Source organism: Pteronotus mesoamericanus, unplaced genomic scaffold (genome assembly GCF_021234165.1).
Source record: "Pteronotus mesoamericanus isolate MK-2021 breed Mesoamerican mustached bat unplaced genomic scaffold, CSHL_Meso_final scaffold_167, whole genome shotgun sequence".
NCBI lineage: Eukaryota > Metazoa > Chordata > Mammalia > Chiroptera > Mormoopidae > Pteronotus > Pteronotus mesoamericanus.
Window position 1 is genome coordinate 14,771,419 of NW_026555308.1, and position 18,671 is coordinate 14,790,089.

The 18,671-nt window shown below is 44.6% G+C and overlaps 1 protein-coding gene across 4 annotated transcripts in view; it reads right to left on the minus strand.

Annotated features, from left to right (window-relative positions):
- The window catches only part of COQ7 (coenzyme Q7, hydroxylase), a 49,312-nt gene that overhangs the window by 9,797 nt on the left and 20,844 nt on the right, over window positions 1-18,671 (minus strand). Inside the window, exon 7 of one of the 4 annotated variants that reach the window (XM_054589640.1) lies at window positions 5,266-5,535. The exons of 1 other annotated variant lie outside the window; for it this stretch is intronic. The gene's annotated coding sequence lies outside the window, so the exon portion shown is untranslated. Of the gene's footprint in view, window positions 1-5,265; window positions 5,536-15,620; window positions 15,886-18,671 lie in introns of those variants that run through there. 2 more of the 4 variants (XM_054589637.1, XM_054589636.1) reach the window with 2 other exon arrangements.

Consider the following 18,671-nt stretch of genomic DNA (forward strand, 5'->3'; position numbering starts at 1 on the left):
GTGGCCTTGTCCAGGGAGCTTCTGGAGTTGTGCTCACAAGAAGTTAGTTACACTGGGAAGTTAGAAGGAGGAGAAAAGAGTTCACAACGAGACTGTCCCTTCTCCATCCCGAGCAAGTCGTGGTGGCTTGGTATTGGTGGTGTGGCAGGCCCCCAACGAAAGAGGCCCTGCCAGAACACCGCTGTCCTTCTTTATACAAACCAATATTTACTGAGCACCTACTATGTGCTAAGTAGGAGGCTAGGTGCTGTGGAAATAGCAGTTAACAAAATAGACAAGTTTTCTGACCTTCATAAAGCTTGCAGCTTTTTTGAAAAAGGAAACCAAAAGAGAAGGGATCCCACAGCAGCAAATGCTTTGAATGAAACAAATTTGTATGAGGGAGTGAAAAGTTGGGGTTGCCCCATGGGAGCTGGCGATGGGTCACAGAGGTGAGTTGACATTTGCTCTGAGATCTCAATGAGGAGGTGCCCACCTTAGGAATAATAGCCTTTAATGTGTATCAGTGCTGGGCTAATCACTTTACACACCTTCATTCTTCACATTAATCCTATGAAGTGGGTGGGTGCTACCCCATTTTTCAGATGAGGAAGCAAGGGTACAGGCAGATTCAGCTGCTTGTCCAAGGCCTCCCAGCTTTAGCAGAGCTGTGCCTTAGCCACAGGTACCTGGGCTCCAGAGAACAGCCCAGGTCAGGGCTGTTCCAGAGAACAGGGGTCAGGACTCAGGGAGGGGACTAGAAATTACCCCTCCTCAGCTCCTGGGAATTTATCTGTGTTCTTCGTCAGGACCTACATTGGGACCTCAGTCCAAGGAAGCTTTGTCTTGTTGCATAACTATGGACTACTCCTCGAAATAATCTGCATTTAAATAATTATCTTATTTACACTCATTGCACACCTTGCTCCCACCATCAATTAAAGAGCAAGGTTAAAGGCAAAAAAACAAACAAACAAAAAAATTGTTCAGAACCCAGCTGCTACCTGGAAATCAGGACCAAGGATGGTTTCTGGGTTAAGCACTGAGATTACTCCCAGGAAATCGTGGGCTGAGCCTCTTAGAGCTAAGTAAACCTACTTTCAGATCCCATCTCCACTGTATTAGCTATGAGACAGTACTCTCTATCTGCAGTAGGGGATCCTACTTCAGTAATGCTGGATCTAGTTACTCTCCATAGGCTTCCTAGCTCTGCTTTCTTTCAAGTTGGCTCTGTCCTCTGCCACATCCTCTCCATATGCCCCTTGCTGCTCTAGCTTCACATTACCCTCAGTGCAACATGAGCTTTTCTCGCCTGAAAAGTTGCAGCAAATGCCATGCCTAAGGACAACCTTGGGTCATGCGCTCAAAGTGACCAAGTTAGAGAATGCACTGATTAGCCTGGCCTGTGATAGTGCTATAGGCTAAATTGTCTCCCCTCAAAAATTCATAGGTTAAAGTCCAAATCCCCAGTGTAGCGGTATTTGGAAACAGGGCCTTTAGGGGGTAGTTCAGGAAAAATGAGGTCATCAAAATGAGCCCTAATCCAACAGGACCAGTATCCTTATAAGAAGAGTTAGAGAGAGAGATCATTCCTTGTGCACACTCCCAAAGAAAGGCCTTGTAAGGACACATGGAGAAGGTGACTGTCTGCAGGCCAGGAGGAGAGCCTTCACCAGAAGCCTGACTTTGCTGGACTTCCAGCCTCTAGAACTGTGAGAAAATAAATTTCTGTTTTATAAACCACCTAGTCTGTGGTATCTGTTATATATCCAGCCCCAGCTGACTAAGACAGTGGATACCCAACCCTGGAACCAGGAGGTGAGGTGTGCCCTGTCCAAACCATGGGGACCGTGGGTGAGGTGTCCCCCAAGGAAAGGGTGTTGTGCTGGAGAAGGGGGAGGGGATGTTTCAGCAGGGGAAAGCAACAGGTGGCCACCATATTTGGATTAATCCCTTAATCTCACTTTATTTTAGTTTTCCCATCCATAAAATGGGGGTAATACTAACAGGGTGACTTATTTTTTCACTAGCAGATATGGCAGTGTACTATCATCAACTATACAAAAAAAGCAATGTTTAATCAGAGGTCAGCAAACATGTTGTGTAAATATTTTAGGCTTGTGGGCCACACGATCTCTGTTATAACCACCAGTGCTGGCTGTTGTAGTTCCAAAGGAGCTACATTCCTTTTCTGGGGCTGCTGTAACAAAGTACGACATACCAAGTGGCTTAGAACACAGCTCTTGATGGCGAGAGGGCTGTACTTCCTCTGAAGCCTTTGGGGGAGAATCCTTCCTTGCCTCGTCTAGCGTCTAGTGACTCCTGGTGTTCCTTGGCTTGTGGCTGCATCACCTTAACCTCTGCCTTCAAGTTCACATGCCTTCTCTGTGTCTATCTTTTTCTTTTCTTTCTCTTATAAGGACACTTGTCATTGGACTTAGGGCCCACCTGGGGAATCCCAATGATCTCATCTAGAGATCCTAAGTTAATTATGTTTCTAAAGACCCTTTTTCCAACTAAGGTCACATTAACAGGTTTCAAGGTTTAGGGTGCGAACATATCTTTTGGGGGGATATACTGGGAAAAAGCTCAGTTTTCCTTCCTGTGTCCCCTTTACCGCCTACACAGAACACTTCACTTCTGACCCTTTAATCATCAGATGTTTTTTTCCCTCCCACAACAAGCAATTCTCTGTAATACCAGCTCAGTGTCCTGTAATTTAACTCGATTCTGACATAAGTCACAAGACTGCTCCCACCTCACTTAATACCAATCGCCGAGTAGTAGGCCCCCAGGTTACCCATGACTTCTGTCTGACTGGGCTACAAATCAGAGGCTCCCATACCCCCTTTCTCAGGTTTGATTAATTTTCTAGAGCGGCACTCACAGAACTTAGGGAAACACTTAATGTTTACCAGTGTATTAAAGGACACGATAAAGGATACAGATCAACAGGCAGTAGGAGAGGTACAGAGGGTGACGTCTGGGAAGGTCCCGAGCACAGGAGTCTCTGTCTCTGCGGAGTTGGGGTGTGCCACCCTTTTGGCATGTGGTTGTGTTCACCCACCTGGGAGCTCCCTGAACCCCTACTGCTGGGATTTGGTGCAGGCTTCCTCACAGAGGCACGCTCGCTTATGAACTCCATTTCTCCCTTGAGAAGTGTGAGGAGGTGGAGCTAGAAATCCCAAGCTTCTATCATTGCTTGGTCTTTCTGGTGAGTTGCCACCCAGGAGCCCAACCAGAGTCACCTCCTTAGAACAAAGGATGCTCCTAGTGCTCTTATCATTTAGGAAGTTACAAAGATTTTAGGAGGTCTGGGCCAGGAATTGGGGGGTAGAGACCAATCTATATTTTTTTATCTCACACGGGCCACTGTTCACCCCACTGCACTGAGTAAATGACGTGTTACTGTTACTGTTTTTCCTGTTTGTAATTGGTTTCCTTAGCTCACTTCTTCCAAAGAGTTCAAGGTACAGGCCTCATAACTTTGCACCTGGAAAATCTGTATGTGTCAGAGCAAATACAAATGTACTTATTCATTAGTTTACTACCCTCCTTTTGTGGGGTTTTTTTTCAAGTGTATTTTATTGATTCTGCTATTACAGTTGTTCCTGTTTTTTCCCCCTTTATCCCTCTCCACCCTGTCTGTACCTCCCCTCCCATCAGCATTCCCCACCCCTGAGTTCATGTTCATGGATCATACATATTAGTTCCTTGGCTTCTCCATTTCCTATACTATTCTTAACCTCCTCCTGTCTATTTTGTATCTGCTATTGATGTTTCTTATTCCCTGGACCTTTTCCCTCATTCTTCCCCCACCCCCTCCCTGCTGATAACCCTCTGTGTGATCTCCATCTCTGTGATTCTGTTCCTGTTCTAGTTGTTTGTTTACTTTGATTTGTTTTTCAGGTTCAGTTGTTGATAGTTATGAGCTTCTTATCATTTTATTGTTCAAAGTTTTGATCTTCATCATTTTCTTAAATAAATACCTTTATCATTCCATATAATAAGGGCTTGGTGATGATGAACTCCTTTAACTTGACCTTATCTGGGAAGCACTTTATCTGCCCTTCCATTATAAATGGTAGCTTTGCTGCATAGAGTAATCTTGGATGTAGGTCCTTGCTTTTCATGACTTTGAATACTTCTTTCCAGCCCCTTCTTGCCTGCAAAGTTTCTTTGGAGAAATCAGCTGATAGTCTTATGGGCCACTCCTTTGTAGGTAACTGTCTCCTTTTCTCTTGCTGCTTTTAAGATTCTCTCCTGATCTTTAATCTTGGGTAATGTAATTATGATGTGCCTTGGTGTGTTCCTCCTTGGGTCCAATTTCTTTGGGACTCTCTGGGCTTTGTGGACTTCCTGGAAATCTATTTCCTTGGCCAGATTGGTGAAGTTCTCCTTCATTATTTTTTCAAATAAGTTTTCAATTTTTTGGTCTTCCTCTTCTTCTGGTACCCCTATGATTCAAACATTAGAATGTTTAATATTACACTGGAGGTTCCTAATCCTCTCATTTTTTAAAATTGTTTCTTCATTCTGTTCTGGTTGAATGTTTATTTCTTCCTTCTGTTATAAATCATTGATGCGAGTCCCGGTTTCCTTCACTTCACTCTTTGTTCCCTGTATATTTTGCTTTATTTCACTTTTCATAGCCTTCACTTTTTCCTCTATTTTGCGCCCCTACTCCACCATTTCTGTGAGCATCCTGATTACCCATGTTCTGAACTGTGTATCTGATAGGTTGGCTGTCTCCTTGTGGCTTAGTTCTATTTTTGGAGTTTTGATCTGTACTTTCATTTGGGCCATATTTCTTTGTCTTGGAGCACCTTTTACATTGTAAGAGGCAGAGCCTTAGGTATTTGCGAGGGTGGGACAACCCCCTCCACTGCATTGTGGTGCTGTATGTGGGGGAGGGGTTAGAGAGGAAACAATGCCACTTGCTCAGCTGTCACCCCACTTTTAGTCACTTCCCCTAGTACCCACAAGCAAATTGGGCCCTTTTGGTGCTGATTCCTGGGTGCGTGGGTTGTGTACATTCAAGGACCCTGTGGGACCCTCTAACAAACTCTCATGTGAGGTTGGGAGTTTCTCCTGCTGCCGCATCCCCCACAGATTTTTACAGCCAGAAGTTTTGAGGCTTTAGTTTCCTGTTCTGGAACCCTGGGTTGCCCTGTCTGCCTCGCTCCCCAGGTGTTCCTTCCGGCTTATCCGCACGCGAATGTGAGACTGCCCGGACACCAGCTCCTGCCTCACCTGCCCAGTCTTCCCCTTTGCTGCATCTTCTCTGCCCCACTGCCCATCTCCACCCCTCCTCCTGGTCTGGATGAATGTTTCTTCTTTAACTCCTTGGTTGTCGACTTCCATACCGTTAGATTTCCTGGCATTTCTGGTTGTTTTTTGTTTTTAAATTTGTTGCTGTCCATCTTCGGTTGTGTGAGGAAGCAAAGCGTATCTACCTAAGCCTCCATCTTGTATTTCTATTTCCTTTTGTGGGTTCTTAATGTGATGCATTCAGAAAACTTCCACTGTTTCATAGGCTTTTTTAAAAATCCTCACCTGCGGATATGTTTATTAATTTGAGAGAGAGAGAAAGGGCGGGAGGGAGAGAGAGAGAAACAAAAACATCAGTGTGAGAGAGAACCTACCTGGGATCGAACCTGCAACCAAGGTATGTGCCCTGACTGGAAATCAAACCTGCAAACTTTTTGGTGTGTGGATTAATGTTCCAACCAACTGAGCCACCCCCGCCAGGGTGTTTTGTAGACTTTTGATAATTATTTCATTAAAAATTTCCTTTAATGTTTAATACCTGACAAAGGCCACTCCTATTTTTGTTTAACAGCTTAGCAAATACATACACCCAGCCCTCCCAACATTTCTGATATCCCAGAGGTGCGTCCCACAGAGGGAGAATGGCAATGCAACGCTGATGAGAGGAAAAGAGAAAGAGGAGGTGACTCATTTCCCACGGAGGCCTGGGGAAGGCTCACAGGAGGGGCCATATGCCTAGGCATTGAAGGGTGGGAAAAGACAATATTGTATATCATATATATCATGTGCTTTCTGGGCACAGCCCTTCCCACGCAGTATCTCCTGAAATGCTCAGAACAAGCCCAGTGAGACAGGTGCTATTATCAATGCTCTTTCAAATAGGGGAAAGGTGAGGCTGAGAGAGGATGAGTAACATAGTCAAAGTCACATGGCTAGCAAGGCTACTGGAGAGCTGAGCTCTTATCCCTGGTGTTTCTTTCCCTTTCACATTGTAAGACGTTTTATTGCACAGAAAGAGAGCATTGCGGGAAGCAGATTAGTTTACGTTTGTATCTGTCTCCCTAAGCAGCTGATGAGGTTCTTGGAAGCAGGGACTTTGCCACAGTCATCTTGGTATCAGAGGCATTGAACACCTTGCCTGGAACTTTATAGGGGTTTGTTGAATGAATGAATGAATACTATTTTTACCAGCAGAAACTCAGGGAGGCCATTCGAGGTAATGGAAACAAAATATGCAAATGCACAGAGGTCCAGGAGCATGTGACAGCTGTGAGCGAAGGTGGGATTGTTGCAGAAGTCTGTAGTTTATGAGCGGATACTGTGGCATTCCCTGGTCATCCATTCCAGCCCTCTTCCAGCAACTCTTTTTCTGCAGCTGGGGCTAGACAGCAAGCACGTTCCCACATTCCCTAGCACAGGGACGGGAGCTGCCCAAGACACCTCCTTTGCTAGCGCAGCTGGCAGCAGAGGCAGGTGGTTTTGAAACCCACAGCTGGGCCCTGATTCCACAGGCAGTTCCCTGGCAGGGCAGAGGCAGCAGCTCCCTTGGTGGCCCAGTCTGCTGTATAACTTAGGAATCCTTTCCTGCAGCTTCTCAAAGTACCTGTAATAAAGAATCTGTTGCTGTTTCTTAAAAATTTCCTGTTGGTTCTACTCTGCATGACATTACACACCACATGTCACATGCTACTCAGAACACCCACATGGTGTGTCCTCAATTCAGACAGATGATCTCATCAATCACACTTCTGTGGATGTCACAACAATGTTAAGTTGATGCAGATGTCTCTAAACACTTACTGTAAAATGACTGGAGCAGAGTAGCCAGTAACACAGGGGTCTGACACACAACTCTGCCAACATTGCCACCCAATACCGGGTGGTGACCAAGTGACCCAAGCCCATCTAAGCAAGAGCGAGAGCAGAGGGGAAGTGAGGCAGGGAAGGAGGAGGGTGCATACACTGCGGTGCCTTATGAAGCTGGCCACAGCTCTGCAGCAGACATAGCTGGCTCCCCTGTCTGAATGGGACACAGAAGCTGTGAGGAAGCAGAACTCAAAATTAAGTCAAAGGCAAGGCATGGGCAAAGGCTCTGAGAAAAGAGAAACCATAGCAGGTTAGGAGAGGGTAGGAAGAAGCAAGAGCAAGCTGCTAATCCAACAATGGTGAGTATCAGAGTTGAGGTCGGGGTGCAAGGGCTGCTGTGTGCCTGGGTGACAGCCTAGATTTCTTTCCCTTCCAAGTGAGCAACTGCTGCCTCAGTTCCCTGAGGATCCTTATAATAATCCCTGAGAAATTTAGGAGTGGCGGTGGCATGAGATGGGGGGCATTTTAGCCTGGTTTCCCAGAAAACAGAACCTAAGGGGGTGGCTTGCATACGGATGTGTTCTGGGGTGTACAAAGCCAATAAAGCCAGAGTGCGGACAGAGGGGAAGTGAGGCAGGAAGGAAGGAGGATGCACACAATGTGGTGCATTACTAAGCTGGCCACAGCCCGGCAGCAAACATAACTGGCTCCCAGTCACCAAAAAATCTCCAAAGTTGCTACACAGAGACCCTTTATCTCTAAACAGCCATGGAAAAAAAAGGACAGCCAATGCAATGAGTGATTCCTTCCCAGCTCCTGTCCCTTACTTGTCAAAGTGTGCTCACTGCACATTAAATGTCTGAACTCCCTGGCTGTGTCTTCAGGGTGATGGAAAAGCCAGAGTCTCTGCAGGCCTAGCTTGGTCTGGGCACATGCAGGCAGTCTCTTCTTCCTAGGTGGCTCCATATAAAGGAAGTCCTTGGTTGGTGCCAGTGATGTCAGCTGGCTCTTTCCAACTGTGAACATGGAGTGAGTTATCCCTACACTCAGAGGGCTGCTCTGAGAAAGAAGCAAGGAGAGTAGAAAAGGCCAAGTTGTTTGGGGCGGCCCATAAACTGGGTCTGGTCGAGAATGCTCCCTCAGGGGAAGGTGTCTGCTGAATTGATTCTGTCAAATGAATGGACCATTGCCAGACAAAGGGGCTAGAGAAGGGCAAACATGCAGAAGTCCCCTCATGTATGGAATCCTGGACAAATAAAAGAGCATGGTTTGGATTTCAGTAGGTCTTAAGTTTGAATCTGAAGGGAGACACGTTGAAATGAGACTAGAGGTCTGGTGACAACTTGCATACCATGCTCTTTGATTAGAAGGTTCTTGGTTACTAGGAACACGAGACCCCACAAAATGGAAGTCCGGAGGTAAAGTGGCTCCAGGCTTGCTTAATTCAATGGCTCACCACATCATAAGGTTCCTTCTGTTTTTCTGCTCTATCATCTACAGACTAGCTCGCTTCCTGGTCACAAAATAGCTGCCACGGTTCTAAGCATCACATCCAGACACACAAACATCCAACAGAAGATGGACCCAGCACCATGCTGGTACTTTGTAGAGGTGGCTGTCTCCCGTAGTTCTGTGTTTTAAAGCAAGGAAATATTTCACAAAAATTCCCCAGCAAAACTTTCTACATGGTTCATGACCTAGATTCATATCATATCCAGACCCAAACCAGTCACTGGCAAGAGGAATGGAGTTGCCCTGATTGGCTTATGTTAATGAGGATTTACTTCTCAGCTAGGGCTATAGTCACTTTTGTTAAGAGTTGACGCCTGGCACTTCCAGCCAAGGTGAAGGCATAGGTAGATACATTTTGCCTCCTTGCACAATCAAAAGAACGACAACAACAAATTTAAAAACAAACAAAAAAAATAACCAGACTGCAAGGAAATCAAACTGTATGGAAACCTGACAACCAAGGAGCTAAAGAAGAAACATTCACCCAGATGGGTAGGAGGGGCAGAGTCGGGCAGCCAGGGCAGAGAGGACATGTGGCAAGGCGGTGGCTGGAGGACCAGGCTGGCAAGGCAGTGGCTGGGAGTCCAGGCAGTCCCACATTTGAGTGTGGATAAACCAAGAGGAAGAGCTGGGGAGTGAGACATACAGTGTAATCCAGGGTTCCAGTATGTGGAAAGAAAGCCTCAAAACCTCTGGTTATAAAAACCTGTGTGGGTTGCGGCAGAGGGATAAACTCCCAGCCTCACAGGAGAGTTTGTTGGAGAGGCCCACAGGGTCCTAGAATGTACACAACCCACCCACCCAGGAATCAGCACCAGAAGGGCCCAATTTGCTTGTGGGTAGCAGGGGAAGGGACTGAAAGCTGGCAGGAGCCAAGCAAGAGGTATCACAATGCAGCAAAGTGGATTGCCTCACCCTGGTGAATACCTAAGGCTCTGCCCCTTACAACGTAACAGGCATGCTGAGACAAAGAAATATGACCAAAATGAAAGAACAGATCAAAGCTCCAAAAACAGAACTAAGAAATGAAGAGATAGCCAACCTATCAGATGCACAGTTCAGAACACTGGTCATCAGGATGCTCACAGAATTGGCTGAGTAGGGTCACAAGATGGAGGAAAAAGTGGAGGCTATGCAAAGTGAAATAAAGCAAAATTAACAGGAAACCAACAGTGAAGGGGAGGAAACCAGGACTCAAATCAACGATTGGGAACAGAAGGAAGAGATAAACATTCAACCAGAACAGAATGAAGAAACAAGAATTCAAAAAAATGAGAAGAGGCTTAGGAATCTCCAGGGCAACTTTAAACATGCCAACATCCAAATCATAGGGGTGCCAGAAGGAGAAGAGGAAGACCAAGAAATTGAAAACTTATTTGAAAAAATAATGAAGGAGGACTTCACCAGTCTGGCCAAGGAAATAGACTTCCAGGAGATCCAGGAAGCTCAGAGAGTCCAAAGAAATTGGACCCAAGGAGGAACACACCAAGGCACATCATAATTATATTACCCAAGATTAAAGATCAGGAGAGAATCTTAAAAGTAGCAAGAGAAAAGAAGAGAGCTACCTACAAAGGAGTTCTCGTAAGACTATCAGCTATTTCTCCAAAGAAACTTTGCAGGCAGGAAGGGGTTGGAAAGAAGTATTCAAAGTCATGAAAAGCAAGGATCTACATCCAAGATTACTCTATCCAGCAAAGCTACCATTTATAATGGAAGGGCAGATAAAGTGCTTCCCAGATAAGGTCAAGTTAAAGGAGTTCATCATCACCAAGCCCTTATTATATGGAATGATAAAGGGACTTATCTAAGAAAAAGATGAGGATCAAAAACTATGAACAGTAAAATGATAACAAACTCACAACTATAAAGAACTGAACCTAAAAACAAAAGCAAAAACAAAGTAAACAAACAACTAGAACAGGAATAGAATCACAGAAATGAAGATCAGAGGGGAGGAGGAGGGGGAAAATAAGGGTAAAAGTTCAGGGAATAAGAAGCATCAATAGCAGGCACAAAATAGACAGGGGGAGATTAAGAATAGTATAGGAAATGGAGAAGCCAAAGAACTTATATGTATGACCCATGGACATGAACTAAGGGTGGGGGATGCTGATGGGATGGGGGGTACAAGGAGGAGGGGAATAAAAGGGAGAAAAAAATGGGACAATTGTAATAGCATAATCAATAAGATATATATTTTAAGAAAAGAGATGATACCTGACCCTATCTGGGTAGCTCAACTGATTAGAGCATTGTTCCAATATGCCAAGGTCGTAGGTTCAGTCCCCAGTCAGGGTATATACAAGAATCAACCAATGAATGTATAAATAAGTGGAACAAATCAATGTTTCTCTCTCTCTCCCCCCGCTCTCTCTTCTTCCCTCCCTCGCCCTTCTTCTCTCTAAAATCAATAAATAAAAATAAAATAAAGAGTTGACACCTGAATAAATCCAGGGTTCTCTTAATAAGGAAGGAGTAATAGATCAATGGATGTATTAATTAAAGTATAAATGCTGCTGTTGTTACGGAAACACTTTCTCTCTCATGAACAGTCAGTGTCAGGAACTCAGCCTCCTTCCATCTCCTTGTTCCGCCATGCCTAGGTGCTGCCCTGACACCCATAGTGCAAGATGGCATTCCAGCCCATGCGAGGGAGTAAAAGGACAAAGAGGGGCAGGCCATGGAAGAGCACGTTCCACATCTGCCCATTACATTGGCCGGAACTTAGTCACATGGTGTGACCTTTAATAAGAAACATAGATCTGATCTTTGTCCCCATTTCTGGCACAGAAGTCCTAAAACCCTTGGGATTTCAGGAGAGTATCAAGGTGTCTTCCGTTATGTTAATAAGGGGACCTTTTCCACCAGCACCTGAGGATGGGTGCTAGTTGCCAGGAGAACTAAGCATGTGATTAGAAGATTGAAACTTTCAGTCTTTCCCATACCCCCAAACTCCAATCTCCAGGGGAGAGAAAAGAGATGGAGATTGAGCTCAAATGCAAATGGCCAATCATTTAATCAATCAATAATTAAGTTACCATAAAACCCCAAAAGGATGGGTCTGGAGAACTTCTGGGTTGGTGAACACATGAAGACGTGGGAAGAATGGTTTGCCTGGAGATGGCATGGAAGCTCCATGCCCCTTCCCCTATGCATTCCCCCTTCTATCTGCTGTTCCTGAGTTATATGCTTTCATAATAAACTGGTGATCTAGTAAGTAAAATGGTTCTGAGTTCTGTGAGTCACTCTAGCAAATCCAAGGGGAAGGTATTGGGGGTTTGGGGGGCATTTCTTGTCAGAAGCATAGGGGACAACTTGGACTTGCAATTGGCATCTGAAATGGTATCAAGGTACAGTCTTGTGGGGCTGAGACCTTAATCTATTGGATCTGACACTATATCTAGGTACATAGTGTCAAAATTGAGTTGAGTTGTAGGGCACCTAGCTGGTGTCCAAGAATTGCTTGGTGGCATGGGAAATTGCCCTTCCACACATTGGAATTGGTCTCAGAAATGTACATGGCCACATGTAGTGCAAAGGAGGCTGAGAAATGTAGTTATTATCCTGCAGCATGTATCCTGCTAAAAATGAGTTTAATTACTATGGAAAAGAAAGAGAATAAATATTATGGGACAATCACCAGCCTTTGCCATAGTAGGCAACCTACAGTATCTACTCCATGGGCTGTGTTGGATCAGTTCTATCCTAATTGTGATTCATTATTTGTATGATTACTAATTAAATGTTTGTATTTCAAAATATACTGTAAGCTTTCCTTGTGAACAAGGACCATTATCTGTCCTGTACACAGTTACTGATTGCTGAATGACTGACTGACTGAAAGAACAAATGAACGATTCTTATTTCAAAAGTTCAGCAAAGCAGCCCTATGTTGATAAAGAACTTTTCACTAGAGAATGTTCTTGCCTGGTCTGCATTTCCAAAGCCACTGTTTATATGAAAGTCATGAATAATGAAACCAACATCAGTCAAAGGGAAGCTTTGGTCTGGCAGAGATGAGGAGCCAAGAGAGAGCTAATGAGTCTATAATGCAATTTCTTTGCAATAAAATGGTACAATATTAAACTCACAGCCATGAGATTTACACTATAAATCCGAGACAATTAGAGAGTAAGAACCTAATTCCCCACCTGCTCCAGTTCTTCTAGTTTGAGTCATTTTATGGACATAGACTTCCCACTGGCATTGTCTGGTGATGTCATGATGAGAATTTTGACAGTCATTTAATTTCTAGTTGGAGGGCCAATGGGGCTAAAAGAGAGTCAGCACTGAGTGGAACATAAAACCACTGAGTTCAGAAAGCCACTGTCTGCAAAATTGATGAGTCAGATATGAGGTCCCTTCTTCCCTGCCTCCTTCTGTGAGTGTGGAGGTAAGAGTCGGCATATCCTGAATGTTTACTGTTCTACAGGCCATGTTCTAATTAAATACTTTACATGGTTTTCACTCATTCAGCCCTCACCACACAAAACAACCTTACAAGGTGGGTTCTGTTTTTATCTGCCTTTTGTAGATGGGGAAACTGAGGCATAGGCAGGCCACATACTTTGCCCCAGGTCAAATAGCCAGTAAGTGGCAGAGCTGAGATGCAGACCCACGCCTCTCTTGCTGATACCTTTAACAACCCTACACAATGCCTTCAGTCAGTTGTTTCCAATTAGGTATCAGATAATTTTCCAGGGCCTGGGGAGGGGGGGAGATCAAAGTAAGACATATGAAGGGAATTTTTCATAAAGCCCAATTTACAGTGGAGTCTCCTCTTATAGGGTAGGGACATTTCAAAGTCAGCATGTAGCAAAATAAAATTGTTTTTAGTTCAAACTGCTCTTGACAGATTGGCACAGGGGTGTGGATTACACATTTGTCAAAACATCGAATGGTCCTCTTCTTACACATTTCACTGTATCTAAATTTTATCTCAAAAAAATCATAAACACATATTGGATTCTAGTGGGTAAAATGCATGCTGAAGTGTTTATGGGTGAAGTGAGCTAGCCTCAGCAATTGCCTTTGAAATATATCAGAAAATCAGAGGGATTGATGGGTGGAGAGAGGGATGGGTAAGTGGAGAGACATATCATACAGCCAGTGAAATTTCATGTTAATGGTAGAACCTCAATTGTTGATATATGAGTGTTCTCTGTACAATTCTTTTGCTTTCTCTGTTTGCTTCAAAAAAAATGTTAATATAATGCTGAGAGGAAAAAAAAAAACATTTGAAAAGCTGTTAAGAAGTTGCTAGTTTGGAGACTGGTATTTTGTCTCTCATTGGCTATGACAGATTTTTCTCCAGCACTAAAATCAAAGTTTCATCAGCTGAGTACCCCATGAAAGACTTGGTTTGAGTTTACAGACAAGTTATATGAATAATACATATCTTTAAGCACTCAACATGGTGAGTGAGCCTTTGTAAGACTTGGACAATGGGAGACAACGAGATCAGCTCTTTAAGAACAGTCTTTTAAGTAAACCAACATTGTCCACATGATTTAAAGTGCTCTCTCCCACACCCCAAAGCATTTTTGCTTATGTAGCCAAATCCCAACGATTTAAATTTGCATATGATTTGGTTCTAACACAGTCATTTAAAAAACCCTTTAAGAGTATGCCCTTCTACTCTGTTGAATGTTAAAATAACCATTCTCTTCTAAGGAGAAATCAATAGTAATGATAATCACGGGAAGTTGGTTTCTCTCCTTCAGTACTCTCTTAGCAAAATGAAAAGTCGGCGATCCTGGGTCAGTCTCCCAAATCACTTCATCTGCCACTCGCAGGTGGGCAGGGTTTTGTCTGCCTGCTTTGTGACCCGTTACCTCCTCAGTGCCTGGCACAAGTGTCACTCGATAAATAAATATTTGTTGAATTCATGTTACCGGCCTGTGAAGTCTAAAGGGCTGGGGAGGAGAAAAAAGCCTGCACCTGGATGCAAGAAGTCATTACTAAGCCCACAGACTGATAGACAGATGGGCCTGCTCTAGGGCCTGGCCCGCACAGACGTCCCGTGATCCTCTGTCTAAGGACACAGGCAGCAAGACGTTCCAACCAGCAAGAACAGCACCGCAGCCTGGCCAGGATCCCCAGTGTAACTCATACTCCACACATTTCACTTGGGAAAACTTCCACCGAGGAGGGGAAGCAACCCTCTTTCCTGTGCCTAAAAAGCCAAGAAGACTCTTGTGTTTTGACACCAAGAAAGAATCACTTGGGATTTGCATCCTTGAGAGGGAACAGAGCAGAAAGGAGCCCCAGAACCCCCACTGGGGAGCATATTTCCTTGCATTCTGGGTGGGCACAGTGGGAAATTCTGCCACTTACTCATGAAGACCTGGCTTCTTGACACCTGGATGCATCTACAAACTCACAACTGTTCACGTTCCTGAGCCCCTGAAATGTGCCAAGCACTGTGCTTTCCATATGTGTTACCATTAATGCTCATAGCCAACTTTTATATAACAGGTAGGTATTAATATCATCTCCCACTTTACAGATGAGAAAACTAAAATTCAGAGGGATTACAAAACATGTGCAAGGTCATCCAGCCAAGAGCAGATAAAACCCATACTTAAAACTCAACTCCATCCGATTCCTACCCCAATGCTCTTGCCCTTACACCATGACAGCTCTTTGAATGAAATGTCAAAGAGGCAGTGTTATCCTTAGGACTATGCTGCAAATGAGAACTAGGATTGAGGCCATTAATGCAAGCTCCCCTAGATTACCAGTACGGGTTAGAACTCTCTAGTAAGTATCTCTTGTGTCTGCTTCCTTGGCATCCATCTGGTAATAGCACCCTGATTTTTCTTGGGAACTTCCCCTCCCTCAGCTCTTTGATTGATTTTGGTGGCAGTTGCCACAACCCTCAGTTCCCAGAGTAGACACATAACCTAGGCCAGTGCATCGAGAGTACAGTATTCCCTTACTCACTATGTGATTCAGGGTGAGAAGATGCCCCAAGTTGATCCGTAAGTATCAGTTAGTTTTTGCTACATAACAAACATCCCAAACCTTAAAGGCTTAAATAACAAACGTTTATTATTTTTCACAATTCTGTGGGTAGGTAGGGTGGTTCTTCTCTTCTAGGCCAGCTTGGTCTAGATCTCAGTGGTCTCTTGGTGGCTTGCCTGGAGCTGCATGGTCTAGGATGGACTACTCAATGCCCAGTGGTTGGTAGGCTGGTTTGCCTAGGGACATGTGGGACAGCATGTTCCTGATCCATGTAATTTCTCATCCTCTGGTAGGCTATTCCAGGCTTGTTGCTGTGGCTGTAGCATTCAAAGAAATCCAGAGCAAAGACTGAAAAGCAGATTAAGACTTAGGCTTGGAACTCATACATTGTCACTTTTACTACATTCTATTGGTCAACGTAAGCTACAAATCCAGCCCAGACTTAGGGAATGGTATAATAAATTTCACCTCTTGGGGGAAGGAGCTGCAAAGAATTTGAGGCCATTTGCAATTTATTCCAGAGTCAACGTGGGACTTTCACTGGAAATTGAGAAAGAGAAGTCCTTTCTCTATCAGAGTTGCTGGTCCATTAGGCTGTAAGTCTGGAGAGGCCAGCAGGCATTTTGCCAACCCAAGGGAAAGTCTTGTTGGAGAGGAAAGGACTACCAAGACTAGGGACAGAAATTACTGATGGTTTCATTTGAGCTCCTGGATCCAGCCATGACTACATTTAGGTTGGTTTGAGTCTCTCCTCTAAGAGATTCGAAGTAGGGGAAAAGAGGGCTTCCTTCCTTCCAAATACCTTCCTCAGACTCTCAAAGCATTCAAAGCCCATCTCTTAAATGGTGTCAACAGCTGTCCTCCATAATTGGAAGCTGCCTTAGTTTGAGCTGCTCTAACAGAATATCACAGACTGGGTGGCTTATAAACATCAAAAATTCATCTTTCACAGTTGTGGAGCCTGGGAAGTGCGAGATCAAGACACCAGCAGATTTGGTGTCTGATAAGAGCCCACTTCCAGGTTCACAGCCAGCCATGTTTTCGCTGTGTGCTCACATAGCAGAGGGGCACGGGAGCTTTCTGGGGTCCCTTCTATAAGAAAACTAATCCATTTGTGAGGGCTCCACCTTCATGATTTTATCACCTCTCAAAGGCTCCATCTCCTAATACCATCACATCGTGGGTCCGATTTCAACATATAAATGTGGGGGTACACAAACATTCATTTCAATATATAAATTTGGGAGTGTACACAGACATTCTGCCTTGAATTCCACTTGAGCTTCTGGCCTATCTTTTGTTATCCTTCTACTGAAATAAATGATTTCCATAGAGATGGGAGCGAGGGACAGGTTGGTAAAGAAGATATGCATGGTAGGTTTTACGTAAGTGTTTGCTTTGATTTCAGCAGGCACAGGTTGAGGCTGCAAGGATTTTTCAGAACAGATGCCAGGAATACATCAACATACTAATTTAATGATGAGCAGGCACCTGACAAGGGTGACTGGTTTTGAAAATTGGTCACTTGTTTGGTCGTATCTGAATCTCTCCATGGCATCCGAATCTCTACTATTTATAGTTTTTCTGTTAGGGTCGAACAGAGAAGCCCCACCCCCTGTAATTTATGTGAATTCGACCATAGCATGTGGCAGCAAGAGGCAGGAAGAAAAACAAAGAGAGAAAGAGAATGTCAACGTTGCAGGGGACCAACCCATCTACCATTGAGTCTATCGAGCACATGCCTTTACTGGGGTGTAAGATGGAAGCTGTGTATATGCTGTTGTCCCCTTACTCCAACTCAGTTCCCACCTGCTGGGGGCAATTAGTATTTAAAAATGGCCATTTCCCTTCAGCATGGTCCTACGAAACAACTGCTAATAGAGCTCAACCAGAGAAAGGCAGTGATGGGTTCCAGATCAGGAAAAAAATCAGCTAGGTGTATGGAGTTTCTGGGAGACAACATAATGCTGTATTTTCTAGGGAGTTTAAGAAATGATTTCATAGGAAGGTATCTTTGACTACTCATGACTTTCACCATCTTACTGACTTTGGAATGTTCCCTATCCCGTCCCCTGGGACTGGGAGAAACGGGGAACAGGAACAAGTAACTCACATTCTCTGAAACTTGCCAACGGCTCTCATCCCTTGTAATGTCTTTGTCAATTGCAGCTTTGAAAATTCTCACTGGAGGATGTGACACCCTTCAGTGGGCCACTTGAGCCCATCATAAATGTAGATGTGATTTCTAAGGCTCCTAAAGCCAGCATCTCCAATAACTCAGACTCCTGGCTCTGAAGCTTCTTAGCAGCCTTCCCAAACTGCCACCCTGGCCCCAGCCTGGAGGTGCTGGAGTGTAACGTGAAAGGATGCTCTTCTACCGACTGCCACACGGCCGGGTTCTCCAGGCCCTATCGGGCTGCCCAGAACCTAAGCAGCACCTTATACAGATAAATGCCTCAGTGCTCTGGCCATCAGCTTGGCAAAATGCTGAGTTGCCTCTGTGTGCCTTTCACTTGGGTATAGAAGCCCTTCACGTTTCCTCCTTTGTTAACGGCACACTGTGAGGAAAGAAGTGAATACAGCTCTTTTTATAGCCCCTGTCAAAGGTCAGGCTTTCTTCTGCTGCTGGAAGTGGCCCATGGCACTCTGTGTGCACACAAGGGACAGATTGTCAACCTTGCCTTTACATCAGGGCTGTGCTGAGCATATAATCCACCTCCCCTTTCTTCAGCAAAGCCACCTGGAGCTCAATTTGATGCATATTATTTCTGACCCTGCGTGAGGGATCTCCCACAGCGCACCCATCCTGTAGGAGGCCTTAACCATAGTCACTTCCTTCACCTGGGATGACCAACGTGGACCATCCTGGTATAAAGCAGGTGCTCGATTTGCGTAAGTTAAAACACAAGACCCACAAACTAGGCACAGCTTGCTGTAACCACAGACAGGGACCAAGAGCCAGGCATCCATGTGTGCTCAGAGTTAATTTAATCCTTATCTCACTGTGTGGCTTTTGTTCACCTGACAGGTACCCATGTGGATTACCAATAACTCATTCAACATTCATTGATTCAACACATACTTATGTGCCATGTTGTTCTAGGTGCTTGGAATATACTCTGAACAAAACAAAG